At 42.7% G+C, this 14,216-nt stretch overlaps 1 long non-coding RNA gene across 1 annotated transcript; it reads right to left on the bottom strand.

Annotated features, from left to right (window-relative positions):
* Nucleotides 1–1,507: 1,507 nt before the first annotated feature.
* On the bottom strand, nucleotides 1,508–12,774 carry LOC113458919 (uncharacterized). The gene is made up of 4 exons (XR_003379668.2): nucleotides 12,432–12,774; nucleotides 9,863–10,104; nucleotides 7,911–8,019; nucleotides 1,508–1,648 (listed from the first exon to the last, which is right to left on the bottom strand). It is a non-coding gene; the product is annotated as an uncharacterized LOC113458919 (long non-coding RNA).
* Nucleotides 12,775–14,216: the final 1,442 nt, after the last annotated feature.

Genomic DNA, 14,216 nt, shown 5'->3' with positions numbered 1-14,216 from the left:
ATGGAGATGGAGACATTAATTATCATGCACGGGGGTGGGAGGTCCTTGTTGGAGCCACCAGTGTTGTTAGCACTCCTATCATTAATTTACCTTACAAATGACTTGCATCCACAAGTTTAAAAAGGGAGGGCTATTCATACCACTTTTTTGCACCTGAATTAGAAAATGTGTCCACCAAAGTGTCGAAATTAAGTAAGTGCTTTGAAATATCTCTTGAATAATATTTCTGTCTCCAATGACTATAGAGAGACCCCAGAAACAAGAATTTCTGTCTAAATATAGGCAGTTATAGTTAGCAGGTGTGCACCCCTGTTTCCCATACAGTTTATAGACTCTGATTTTATTTAGGTTTAAATATAGGATGCATTAAAAATCTTCTGAGAATCTAAACCAATTTACAGCTGCCTATGCACAGAAAGTTTCACTAACTTCAAAGTGTTTGTTAATATCACTCTACCCACACAGGGTACACATGTTTAAACAACTGCAGAGTCAGAACTGCATTTGGCTGGGAATCTGAACCAAATCCTCTCTTAAATTTTTGCCATTTAAAGAAGAAATATATTTAACACTACATGGAGACTGCACTACATCAAGGATACTCATGAAATGTGAATGTTAAGGTAGCCAGGGCTACACGGGCACCACTGAAACACAGGAGAAAAGACAGCCACAACTTGTGTCACTCTGGCAAACAGCATTAGGAAAAGGAAATTAATCTCCCAGCTTCCAAAGCACATTGAAAAAAAAATAAAAAAAGAAAATTACTGCCCTCATAATATATATATTTTTTCTCTTGTAATGTTTGCAATCTCTTTTCTTTCACTCTCTAATCAACATTTTGAAACACTAAAAAAATAACACACATCTTTTCTACAGTGTTTATTTCCTGGAAGGGAAAGACAATCAGCAAACATGATCACCACAGTGCCAAACATGAGTCCAAAGTCAATTTTCCCAAACTTACTAAAGCAAGTCCCTTTTCCCCCTCAGTGAGAGATAACACACAAGTGTACAACCATTAGGCACCAAGGGGATGGGGAAGAGGGGGAGAGGTGGGATAGAAGAGGCCCAAGCAGTGGAGGTACATGCACTGTTTACTTTAGATAATAGTTCAGAAGCAGCTCAGAAACAACAGAAATCTTCTGGCTCTAATCTGCAGTGTTAAAAATATTAAGGTTGGAGAAAAAGTGTGATGGAGCAGCAAACATTTAAATATTGTTGTTTGGGAACATTAGCAGGAAAAGGAAATGTAGCCACTGCTGCTGGCACATTGATTTTCTCTCTCCCCATCTCTCAGCAAGGGTTCAATCCTCACCAGTCCTGCACACCAGAGTGACCCACACTGCTTATCTTGCTGGAGTTGGCAGTAGGGAAACACCAGAGTGCTTCAGAAAGCATTTCAGGATCCCTGGTTCCCAGGACTGGCAGGGGTCACACCAGACTGTGGAGCTCCAGTGATGCTGTTGTTCTTTCTCTGCCTGATGGATGCAGAAATCGTGGTCAGGCTGCTACAACAAAAGGAGCCCTGGTCTCCAGCTTGCAGTGCTGTACAAACTGTTCCCTTCCTCATTGCCAGATAAACAGGCCAGCCTGGCCATGAGGAAACAGTCCTCTTGTGGTGGTGGCTTCAGGTGTAAACTGTGACCTCACAAAAAGACAAGGCAGAGCAGTGCAGAGTTAAAAACTTTTCATTACATCTTTAATGTCAGTGTAACTTTCAGCCTATTATCTGAACAATAACTTCTACCAGTTTTAGATTCTCACTGCTTTTTCCCCCTAAAATAAAAATCTTTGCAAATTACAGCTGTTGTTATATTAATCACACTTTCTGCAGCAGGACCTGTGGCATGGAGGATTAATGAGCAGATAACCAAGCACTAATATAGATAAATGAGATCTACCTACCTCTACTTCAAGCACTTACCCCCACATGCTCCACACTGGAGCAAACAGATCAGATAATGTATATTTCTCTGCGTCCTTAAGGCACCAGCCTAAAAGCCAACCCTCCCTAATACCCTCAAAGTATCAGGATCCGAGGGAATCTACAGCCCAGATAGTCCAGTGTGGTATTTTCAGGGTCCCCTGTGGCAGGAAAGAATGATGAATCTGACTCCACCCTCTTAGAAGGCTAATATGTTATGTTATGTTATGTTATGTTATGTTATGTTATGTTATGTTATGTTATGTTATGTTATGTTATGTTATGTTATGTTATGTTATGTTATGTTATGTTATGTTATGCTAAAGAATAGAGAAAGGATACTTACAGAAGGCTTAACAAGATACTAATGAAAAACTCTTGACTCCTTCCAGAGTCCCGACACAGCTGGATGGTGATTGATCATTAAGTAAAAACAATTCACATTAAGCCAATGAAACATGCACCTGTTGGCTAAACAGTCTCCAAACCACATTCCAAAGCAGCAAAACACAGGAGAAGTAAATCAGATTAGCTCCTGGATGTCAGGGCTAGAAGAGGCATTTGGAGCAGCTCTGCTCAGCCCATCCTTAAGAGACAGAACTCAGATATCCCTCCACAGACCCAACCAACCCATCTCTGATTAGCATTCAGAGGGGCACTCACAACTACTGCCATGTTTTTACTGGCTATGAAGATATCAAGGGATGGCAAATCCATCATTCCTTTCATTCATTGATTCCTCTAGCTAATCCTCTTTACTGAGAAAAAAAATTGGGCTTCACATCCGAGTCCTTTATAATCTGTCACCCTCAAAATATGAAACTACAGTCCTGGAAGCTAAATGTTCAGGGTAGTTCTGTGTAAGTCTCTCTAAAAAGATATTCTCTTGGACAAACAGTGTTTGGACATCTGACCAATCAGCCACATCTGGATGAAAGCATTAATTTTAATTATATGGGCACCTTTTTTTAAATCAACTCTTCTGCCAACATTGTGAACATGTGTCATGCACCTCACATTCAGAACAGGGTGCTGTTTCATCACAGAACTTTGCAGGGTAAGCAGGAGGAGCCAGAACTGCCCAGAAAAAGATGTGTCTTCACACACAAACTGGCAAGAGGTTTCATTCAAGCATGTGCTTTGTAGGAATTCTGAGAAAAAGAAATAAGTGTTTTTTTTCATGTAGACTCAGAGATACCATTTTCTGCCCAGTTGCCTTGTTTCATGGAATGTCAAGTAAATCTGCCCATTTAGTAGACATAGTCTGGCAATAAAACACGGTGTGTGAACAGAAAAGCACTCCTTATTCTGCTTTAAAGTATCATAAATCAAATTTGTCCTTACACACAAACTTGTGCAACAAAAATTGTGGAGTGTGAGCCAGCATGAATTTCAAGAAATTAACTGTATTTTAAAAAGTCATCCACAGCACCTGAACATGACAGCAATAAAAACTTATGCAAAAATAACTGCCCAGAGAGAGAAAAATGCACCTGCTATTAACAGTCTAGTAAAGATACCTTAGGATATCAAAGGTTAATGGAGGTTTTAAAAACATTAATGCTTTAATTTCAATTATTTTAAGAACAACCATATACTTAATGCTTTACTGAGACTCCTTGGGCTTTGCTTTTCAACAGCAAACAGCAACTTGTGATTCCAACAAGGGCAGTTCACCACTTGGTATAAGTAGATAGTAGTTTAATAGGACCATAGGACAGCCATTTTTTCCATAATTATCTGACAGGTTTTTATCCACTTCCAATCAAAACCTTGTTCCCACTGAAGCATTTAATTTCCTTAAATTGAACTTTAAAATTCCCTTGCAGCCATCAGGCTTGGAGTCTTTCTTAATATCACTAACATTTACAAAAAAACAAAAAATCATTCTATGGCAACACTCTAACCTTTTAGAAGAGTTTTCTTCTCTTCCCAGTGCCAAAGGGAGGTTTGGAATTAAGCTAGCAGCAAACAAGGAAGATGAGAGACCAGATATATCTGCAGCCCAGAGCATGCAGAATATATATGCAGCTAGGAAAAAAAAGTGCAATGTGTGTGTTTTTCAAATGCATTTCATTGGAGGGAGTTTATAAGAAGAATTAATGATAGTCAGAACTCAAATCTTATCTCTCTAAAGGGCAATGAGTTTTCTGCAAAGAAGAGATGCTTTCAGCTTAATTATGGAGTTAAGTAAATAACTATATTTTTGACCAGGCAGAAGAGCAAAGATTTGCAAGAATTTGAATTGCATTTGAAATTATCTGTGATTTTAAATTAAGATGTCTCTAGAAAAAATGCTGGGTATTATCTTTCACATAGAACTGAAAGTGAAATTGGCTTCTCTACACAGAAGGTCCTCTCTCCACAGTACAATAAATTGTATTAATCCATTAGCAGAAATGTCAAGCTCAACTGATAATTATCAGCTGGCTTTGTAAAACCACCAGCCATTCCTCATTAAATTTATTAAGAGATCTAACTGGAGAGGTCCATTCTGAGATATCTGATGATCTTTCACTTAATGTAACAACCTTCTTGCAGCACAAGACTGCCTTTGCTGCAAAATGCACTTTGACTTCCAGGGTTTCACATCAGGCAGAGAGGGTTCAGAGCATCCTGCCAGTCTGAGCAAAACTGCACCACACTCAGCCAGGAAAGAGGGATGCACCACAAGTTCACTCCTACCATGGAAAATCCAGGCTGGAAGAGCAGTCTGTAAGCGAGGCAGGGGGATGTGAGAGCTGGGGCTTGCAGGTCACAGGGAATCAGTGGTGCTTGGTGTCCTTTTGGGTGACAGCGCCAGTAACAGCTCCCCTGGCACATCCACAGGCTCTGTCCCCATCCAGAGCAGCCCAGCTGGGTCAGGCTCTTGTCTCCTTTCTGCCAAAGCACAAAGTCTGCGTCTGCAGGATTGGTTCAGAGCACTGAGGGAAATTCCTGCTCTGCTGAACACCATGGTGGATTGCCCAGCTGTTCCAGCAGTGCTGGTGTTTAGAAAAAGGGCTGTACAAAACAACAATGGCTTGCTGGTGAGAGGGATAAGCAAGGGAGATGGTTTTGGTTTATTCCAACCCCACTGCTTTATTCCTAATGGCTAGATTTATGCAAAAAATGCAGAGAAATTTATATCAAACAACTCAGTTGAGGGGATATTTTTTAAATCAAATGTCACCAAGATAAAATTTTGCTGGTTCTGCTGAAAAAAATAACCAGCCCAGAAAGTCTGTTTTAATTTTAGACAATCCTAACACGTAATTTACCATAAAGACTATGGCCATACCCAGACAAATTCTGGGGGTTTGCACATTGGGGTGACACTGTTTATAGTACAGCCTCAGTGAACACAAGGAAGGAGAAGCATAAAGACTTAATCTGTTCCCCCTGGAATGCAGAGCAGTGCCCTGTTGAGGCAGGACTGGGCTGCCTGCTCTGTAGCAGCATGTATAATGGATGAGACTTTCAGGAGGTGGGTGTTCAGGTGCCAAAAACTGATGCTCACAGAACCGTTAGTCACTTCTGAACAGCCTTTGGCAGGATCCCTAACTACATGGAACCCATCCATAGCTATACAGCTCACAAGTGGGATGCTACAGACTTAATGGTCTGTTCTCAAGCAGATATATGGTTTGTTTTTGTTGAGTTATTGAGTTTGTTGATGACTTCTTGGAGCAGAATGGGATTGAATGAAAAAGGGAAGGTGATTCACAGAAAAATGGCTCAGCTGACCAAAATACACCTTCTCTACTCACTGGCTGTCACTGTCAGCTCCAGCTACAAACAGCTTGGAAAGATTTTTTCCTTCCTTTCTTTTTATCTCTCACTGCACAACGACATTAGTGTGCGCCCTTCAGAATGACTGATGAAGGCCTGAAAGCATTTTAGGAGCAATAGGGTAAGGAGAGAGGCTGAGGGATAAGCCTGGTCCTAGTTCTGCCAGAGCAGTTCAGGGGGAGAACTATGTGGATATATCACACCAGAAGGGAAGAGCTGGCAGCACCAAGCCTTTAACCAATTGGTTCCTTGTCAGCAGAAGACACTGGTCACCAGGATGAGAGGGGTAAGAAATTAATGAGGTTTGAAATGGCCATGGCTTATTTCCTCCTCAATCATTGTCAATTCATTTACTTCAAGTCAACACTTAGCAGTTGTAGACAATGCCATCTCCTTTCTTTCATGTGATTAACCAAAAGGATTAAAAACGAGTTGATTTTACAGCCACTTACTTTTAGAGCCATTCATGAGACTGAGCTTCAAAACAACAACAAAACAAAAAAGGATGCAAAACATAACAGGCAGCAGAAAGCAAAGATGCACAGAACAGCTCCTCAGCCACTCAGCATTTCAGCTGCACCAAACAAGAGACCCTGCTGGCACTCAGGCCAGAGGGACTGTGACAATAACAGGGCTTAGAACTGAGACACTGCCCTGTGCCATGGCAGCACCTCCCTGCCTGAGGAGGCACTACAGACACACAGACAGGGGCAGTAATGCAAGAACTGCAGGTGGATTTTCCCTCTGTGTGGAGCTAGCAAGGGCTGCATGGGATGGGCAGAAAGCTGCCCATCAGAGCAGGGAGGAGCCCCCCTGAGCTGGCAGCAATGCCCACTGCACACTGCAGAGCAAGGCAGAGGAGGCACTTAGAGCTTGTGCAGTCAGTCTTGTCCATGGCAGCACCTCTCCCCTTGAGATGACTCTGCAGTGCCCTCATCCACCTCTGAGATGTCCAGCAGCAAATTTTAGTATATTCTATATTCTTCAGCTGGGTCTCAACCCATGCAGCTCTTCTAGCACACACTCAGACTTCTAATCTTCCAAATGTTTAGTGGATCTGAGCAAAACAGGAAGCTTGACATGCACAGAGAGCAGGGGCAAAAAGGCAAGTTGTGAAATTATTTGTGAGGAGGATATAGGGGGAATGACTTTAGACTGAGAGAGAGTAGGTTTAGATTAGATATCAGCAAGAAATTGTTTACTGTGAGGGTGGTGAGCCACTGGCACGGGTTGCTGAGAGAAGCTGGAGATGCCCCATCCCTGGAAGTGTTCAAGGCCAAGTTGGATGGGGCTCTGAGCAACCTGGTCCAATGGAAGGTGTCCCTGCCCACAGCAGGGGGTTGGAACAAGAACATCTTTAAGATCCCTTCCAACCCAAACCATTCTGTGATTCTATGATATCCTAAATCCTTGCTTTCTGTTAATCATGGACTTTGCAGTGCCATTTAGGCACCTGCTTATCCAAGCAAAACATTTTGCTAGATGAGTAGACCAAAACTAAGTTTAGCAACTCTGTACATGTACCCAAACAACCCAGCCATTCCATTGCAGCACACAAAATCTACTGTGCTGGCATGGCTGGTTAGCAGTCAACACAAAAACCAATTCAGCCAAAATCTGACAAAAACCCCAGCCTATTAATTTGGTTCCCATTTAACACATATAAAGGAGATCCAAGAGGATTTTCAAGGGAAAAAAACTACATAAGGGCTCTGGTCAAACATCCCACGGGTCCCTCCTCCCCTACCCCAGGGTGAATTCAGCAGTGACATGATCAGCTCCTGGTCCTGTAATGGAGCAGGGCTGTCATTCTTCACCCACCTTTCATGATGTGTGCATTTGACAGGCGTGTCACCTCTCTGCAGGGCTCAGATACAATCTCAGGCACTGACAAGGGAATGAAAACCATTTGGCTTAGGTACCAAATTGCCAGTCAGGAGAACAGGACATTAGGATTTGCCTCTTCCCCAGGCAGCTTTTGACATTTTGCAATTTGCAAGCATTACCAGAGGGCTTTTCACACCTGCCTGGAAACAGAAGTCAGGGCTTCATCATGGCAGGTCGAGTCTAACACTCTCTGTCACGATGACTTTCAGAGCAAAATTATCCAGCTCTGCTATACAAAATCAGCACTTCACTCACAGCCTGCTTGACAAATCAAGAGAAATCAGGCTAATATCAAATGCTCTTTTAAAAGTCCTCTGGAACTTACCAGTACATCCTGTAATAGGTCAACCTGTCTTTAGGTAACTTATATCTGGTCTTCAAAATAGAGATTATCGACTTTTAAGTAGGACTTACTGGAAGGATGGATACCTCAACTGAAAACAAAACAAAACAGAAACCTTAAACTCAAGTATTTACAAGCAGACTAAGCACCTCTCACATCCAAACCCAGAAAGTTAACCACCTTAACAATTACATACCACTGGTTAAATCCTACTGCTATCCAAATGGCATCATTTAGAGCCCTAACATCAAATTCATTTTATCAGCCTACATCCATGCATCTCATTCCTGTTTTCATGAAGACACTTGGCACACGCCAATACATGGGAAAGATGCAAGAAGGGAAGGGATGGATAAGCACTGCCTGGCTTGCTCAAAGCTCAGCAGCCATTGAGATGAGGGCACAGCCAGCAGCTAAACCTGGAAGCAACTCAGCTGTGTAAAGGCATTCAGCAGAGCTGACATTTTTCTACCTGCACTAAAGCACATGGGTTTATCACCTGGTGTTCATTGATCTGTGCAAATTACTTGCCAAATGTAAACTAACTGGTGCACAATTTGCATAATCAGCAACATGAAACTGAGGGTAATATAGCACTTGTGTATTTATGCCTCCCAGGAGTCAACATTGTACTAATATCGGTGCATAACCCTGTCCACTATAGGAACTCACCCAGGAGACGGCTCCAAAATTGTTTGTTTTCTGCATGACACATGTTATGTGCTCATCACAGATGTGGGGTAGCCTGCAGCCATATCCACCATACCAACTTGGAACTGCTGAGCTGAGGTCAAAACAGCAGTAAAAATGCAGCCTGGCATGGCCATGCCTAGCCCAGGATAAGCACATGCTGGCTGAAGCTGCAGAGCAGCTTAGCTCTTCCAGGCCACTGCTGGCAAAGCCAAGTGGAGAACAAACCCAAACACAGTGCCACCATCCAGGGCTGTAAGCTGATTCAAGTGTGTTCTAGTTAAAATGTATTAGACAAAATGATCATTTGGCTCTTTTCAACTAAATTCATGGCCATCAGACTGCAGGAGAGGCTATTGCCCCACCTAAATACCCTTCAGTCAAAAACAAAGGTCACTTGCATCTTTTTGTTGGTGGTGCCTGCATGAGGGCATTTAATTACTTCATAAACCTGACTGTGAAAAGGATTGATACTCCCATTTTCACCAATTACTCATAAATATGTTGGTCCACATCATACGCATTTTTGAAGAGCATGTTAAGGATCTCAGCAATACTTTTCCACTGTCCTGAAAGACTTTAAGAAGGTTTCACCCGCCCACAAACAAAGACCACTATGGAGAAAATGTCTGTGTGAATCCACCAAAACCAGCACTGTGGAAAATATTTTCTCTTTTGAAATGGAACAAAATTATTTTATAAACTATCCATGAGAAGCTATTCTAAGGGGAAAAAAGGGAAATATTCTTAATTTCCACATAGCAAAGGGGAAAACTGTCTGTCTCCATGTCCATGGGGTTGCCCAGGTCTAAACCATTGTTCTGGGGAGTCCCAGGCCCAGAAAGGATTCATGCAAACACCTGGCAGTCAGGGGTGTTCTGAAAACACCAAGGATCCAGGAATAGTGTACAGATCTACTACATATGTCCAAGTCGCCTTACCAGAGCTAAAATCTGGGAGAAAGAATCTCAAAAATTACTGGAGATATGAAAAAACAAAACAAAACAAAACATTCCTTGCAGTGAAAGGCTTCTTTATCTGTTCAGTTCATCCAAGAGAAGGTTGAAATGTGGCTTGATCACAATTTACTAGGGGCTGCACCCAGCTTACAGCCAGTTTCCCTCACCAGCAGGGAAATCATCCATTTTAGCAGACTTTGATGCACAGTTAAACAACACATTGCTATTTTCTAGTGCTTCTGCTGTAGGAGAATGGAGTTTGTTTCATACAAAGGCAAGGCTTACCAGGAATGTTTGATGGAATAGAAAGAACCAGTTGGATCCCAAATAAGCTTGGAAGAAGGTACAGATTACCTCTTTCAGGTACCACTGTGGAAAGAATCCTCACATCTTCAGTGGTAAGACTTGCTACAAATCCTTCACGTTTTTTAAGGAACTGTAATTCTTTCTACATTTTTGCAAATAGTTGGCTTCTTCTATGCAGTTAACACTTGCTACTTGCTGTTGCCCACTGATGTTATCAATTTCTGTTTGAAATACAAGAAATGAACCATCATAATTTTATATGCATTTGGGAAAAAAAAATCCTTCTTCAGAAAAACCCAGACTTTAACATTTTACCAAAATAGAGGAGAATTCATAGCCAGATTCATGACCAGATCCCTGTGATATCTGATTCAGCAAGTCACAGCCTGAAGTGAAAGCCAGTGTTTCTTAGCAGAAACACAAAGCATTTCAGCTATTGAATTTGTCAGGTGTACTGCTATAACAAAGACCACAGTAATTGGCAGCAGACTGATCACTTGGCTTGAATGCAAAGGCTAGAGCAGACTAATTTTTATAATTAAACATAAAGTGTTGAAAAATTAGATGTCTGGCAATTACGAGATGGGAGAAAACACACCTTGTTGTACAGTGGCTAAGCCCAGGAAACGTGTGCTCATTTGATGATAAAATTCTTCACTGTTTCTCCTATAGTTTTGGAAAGTTACATCATGGGCTTATAAACTATTTGCTTCATCAGACTTTCCAAAATATTACTGATTTCAGCTTGGTAGCTATAACATCCATCCTGGTCATGAATATTTAGGATTATGCACCCATGCACAGATATACAGACACACATAAATTAATGTGTATGTGTGAATACTAACACATACATTTTACACACAGACATATATTTCTAGATGTAAAAGTTTCCACTAACAATTTGACAGAGATGTAACCTTTCCCATTACTGAATGCTATTGCATTTTGGCTACTAATGACTAGCAGGGCTCAGAAGTTAACACACAGAACAGGCAGGCATTACTTCTGTGCGATGCTTGTTTGTAGATCTTGACATTTCTCTGAAGTCAGCCACTCAAGAAAGCAGCTATGGCCACTTGGAGGGCTCAGAAAAATGAAGGCTGACCTAACAAAATCAAGGAAATTTGTGATGAGTCACTGTCTGACACGTCAGTGTACCCATCACAGGATCCGCTGGGAAGGAGCACTTGTCCACCATTTCCTCAATGAATGAATTGGGATCACAGAGCAATGCTAATCAATACAGAGAGCTAGAGTAGCTTCAGAAGGATATTCAGAAAAATAATTATACATAATGCAACATTTCCAGACACCTTTCAATCCACTTGGCAGCACGATGCCCAAAGAGCACAGAAACAGCCAACATTCAACCATGCCCTTTAAACAGTTTGCCTGTAGAGACAGTTCATGACTCACAAAGCAGGGTATTCTCAGCTGAGACAGCAGCTTCTGACTCAGCAGTGGGCAGACAAATGTCTGCTGGTAAAGGTGATGAAAAGGTCACCCTGATAACTTCAGGGAAGGAGGAGCTGGTAAGAAGTTGAGCTCCCTACCTTGGGCAGCACACTTGGGCTGCAGGAGCTGCAAGGTGTCCTTCTGGTGGTGCAATAATCAGTGAAGCAGTTGGTGCATTTTGAACTGATTTACTAGTTCTCATAACTACACCTTCCAAAAAGAAGCTGTTCATTGGATGTAGAGGATGACACGTGTGGCTCTGCCCCACAGATTCTATCCTGCAAGTTCTTCATAAAGAACAGGAATTCAAAAGCAAAACTGTTCTTGTTGTTTACAGACCTTACGCAAAATATGTCCCAGGCTAATATTCTTCCATCCCTTCTCAATAAATTGTTAAAATTGACTTTCAAGTCAAAGTATGTCTCATCACAAAAGGAAATTAATGAGTCAGATGTTGAATTGATCCTTTGAATCCAGCACGAGGGGGACACCCTGAGTCCCAGTGTCTGCTGCTGTCCCCATGGAAGGACGTGTCCCTGGCAGGGACAGCCAGCAGGACACTGCAGTAGTTCTCAGACAAAGCCCTGAGGTACCACATGCGGCACTGGCAGTCACAGAAGGCAGAAGTTTCACAGGTAAACATGATGACTGGCCATTGAGAAAAGTCCCCTTCTCCTGCATTTCCTATAAGCCAGAAAGGATAGCAATTGGAGGCAAACACTGTAAAGATGAAGCTAAATGTAAAGAAACTGCACTCAGAAAGATGCTGTGTGGTTCTGAGCTCCTCTGAACTTGGTGAGGAGTTCAGAGCATAATAAACACACCTCTAAAAGAAGCAGCTACAAAAACTCATCATCACTTTATGAACTGTGTTCATGTTCTGCAGTGGCATTTTACTTACTAATAGCCTCCTACATTACCCAAAATAGCACCATAAAGAAGACCCCTAGAAAATATTCAGTGTAAATTTGAGAAAAGTATTACATACAAACTGAGAAGAACTACTGCAGGGATGCCATGAATTACCCAATAGCCAAAGTTTTCCCTTTTTTGCCCAGGTTATAGATTCACTAAGGAGTGTTATACTCACCTGATACTGGCAGTGAAAAAGTTTAGTTTGGCCTTGTAAAGATGGGGTAAAAACTTTCTAGAATGAAAAGACTCAAGTTGATGAGAGGACTCCCATCCATCAACTCAAATGTGCTCCATTTCTTCCAGTCTTTAAGTATAGGTCTGTAAAGAGCAAATGTTGGACCATCACGACATTGGAAACAGAGACTCAGATTTAATCAGATGAGAAGAATTAAGACCAGATAACTTCACTGAGAACAGAGAAGCTGGAGCATAACCTGTAGGTGTGAAATTTGGAGTGAAATCAGAGCGCCTCTGCTATGCCATGAAGACAAAACTCACTGCATGCCTAAAGGAGGGTGTGAGGGCATGGTGGGGTGTCTGAAGGATGGTGGGGTGTCTGAAGGTACAAACCTCGCCAGAATAGCAGTGGAGGCCTGCTTAGAGTGCAGAGAAACCAGCTTGGTGCAACCACAGCCCTGCTGGTCTTTGGAGATGGCTGCTCCTACCAGCTGTCACAAAGTGACGGGGCAGCACCTCAGAGAGCGCTGATGGACAGGGCCCAAACCAGCCAGAGAATGAGCTGCTGTTCAGGCAGCATGGGCTGTCAGAGAGCCAGCTCTCAGGGATGCTGTGTGTCATTCTGCTGCAGATTTTCAACCAATGCAGCCAGGCTTGCACCATCCCTTGGCTGAGGGAGCACATCCCCCCCCCCCCCCCAAAACATGGCATGCCTAGGGAGGGAAAGGGGTGCCAGCTCCCCCCTCCTCCTAGCTCTTCACTTTTGGGTTTTACCTGTCCTCACAGAAAGCTCCCACTACTGCTGAGGTTGTTTCCTCTCCTCCAGGACTCTTTCCATGATTACTTGCAGAGATCAAGTGTCCTACAGAAAATCTGTGCAGGTGCTACAGAGCTATCAGATGGCAGTGATTCCCCAGCTGATTGCAATAGAGTTTTTTTAGTTCCTTGAATCACTTCCCAGAGATTTAAGAAGAAGGGAGTTCCCTGCAGCATAGGATATTGTCATTATGCAGCACAATCAGGCACTGTGATGAAATGCTCTTTTTTCAACAACAGGGTTCCCATGAAGATCTGAGAAGACACAGAGGCTTCTGACACTGATTGGGCTGGCAGATTTGGTCTTGGATTTCTCTCAGTCAGGTATCCTGAGCTCTGTGAATAAATGCCATAGTGCAGATGACAAATGGACCTTGTTCACTACCTCAGTCAGGTATTCTCCCCTGGCCTGCAGGGAACAGGCTGTGAGGAGGTCTGTGATGGAACCTCCCTGCCAGGGCAGAGCTTGGGCTGAGGCACCTGCAGCCCACTCTGCCACACATCACATATCCAGAGTAAAAGGGGAAGGGAGGAGGAAACATTTTGCCGCTCAGAAAACTGGTAGGCTTCTTAACAGCCCAGGGGGTAGGCAACGCCAAAATGAGAAATCTGACTGCAAGCCTGAGCACCTTGGTTTCTATTGAGTTTTCTGATCTCTAAGCATATCTGGTTATACAGAAAGCTATTTCATAGCTTACCCATGCCATTACTCTGTGCTGTGTAACCTGCAACCATCACAAGTAGTATATCCCAATTTCCCACACAGCAGGTTCACTCATGAATGAAAAGTGAATTTGATTCTCGAGTGGTTGGTCCAGATGCTGTGGCTGACACTGGCTCTCCCTCCTGCTTCTGACAGATCACAGCAGAGCACTTCTGTCTGCAAAGCAACATCAGCATGTCAAGAAAAATCAATGAAAGCAAGGGGAAAAAATGCCTCTGGCTCTGTTGGGCTTTTAAAGCATAG

The sequence above is a fragment of the Zonotrichia albicollis genome, chromosome 2 (assembly GCF_047830755.1).
Source record: "Zonotrichia albicollis isolate bZonAlb1 chromosome 2, bZonAlb1.hap1, whole genome shotgun sequence".
NCBI classification, from domain to species: Eukaryota; Metazoa; Chordata; class Aves; order Passeriformes; family Passerellidae; genus Zonotrichia; species Zonotrichia albicollis.
Note: the sequence above shows the minus strand (reverse complement) of the source record. Positions and strands in the feature narration are given on the sequence as shown.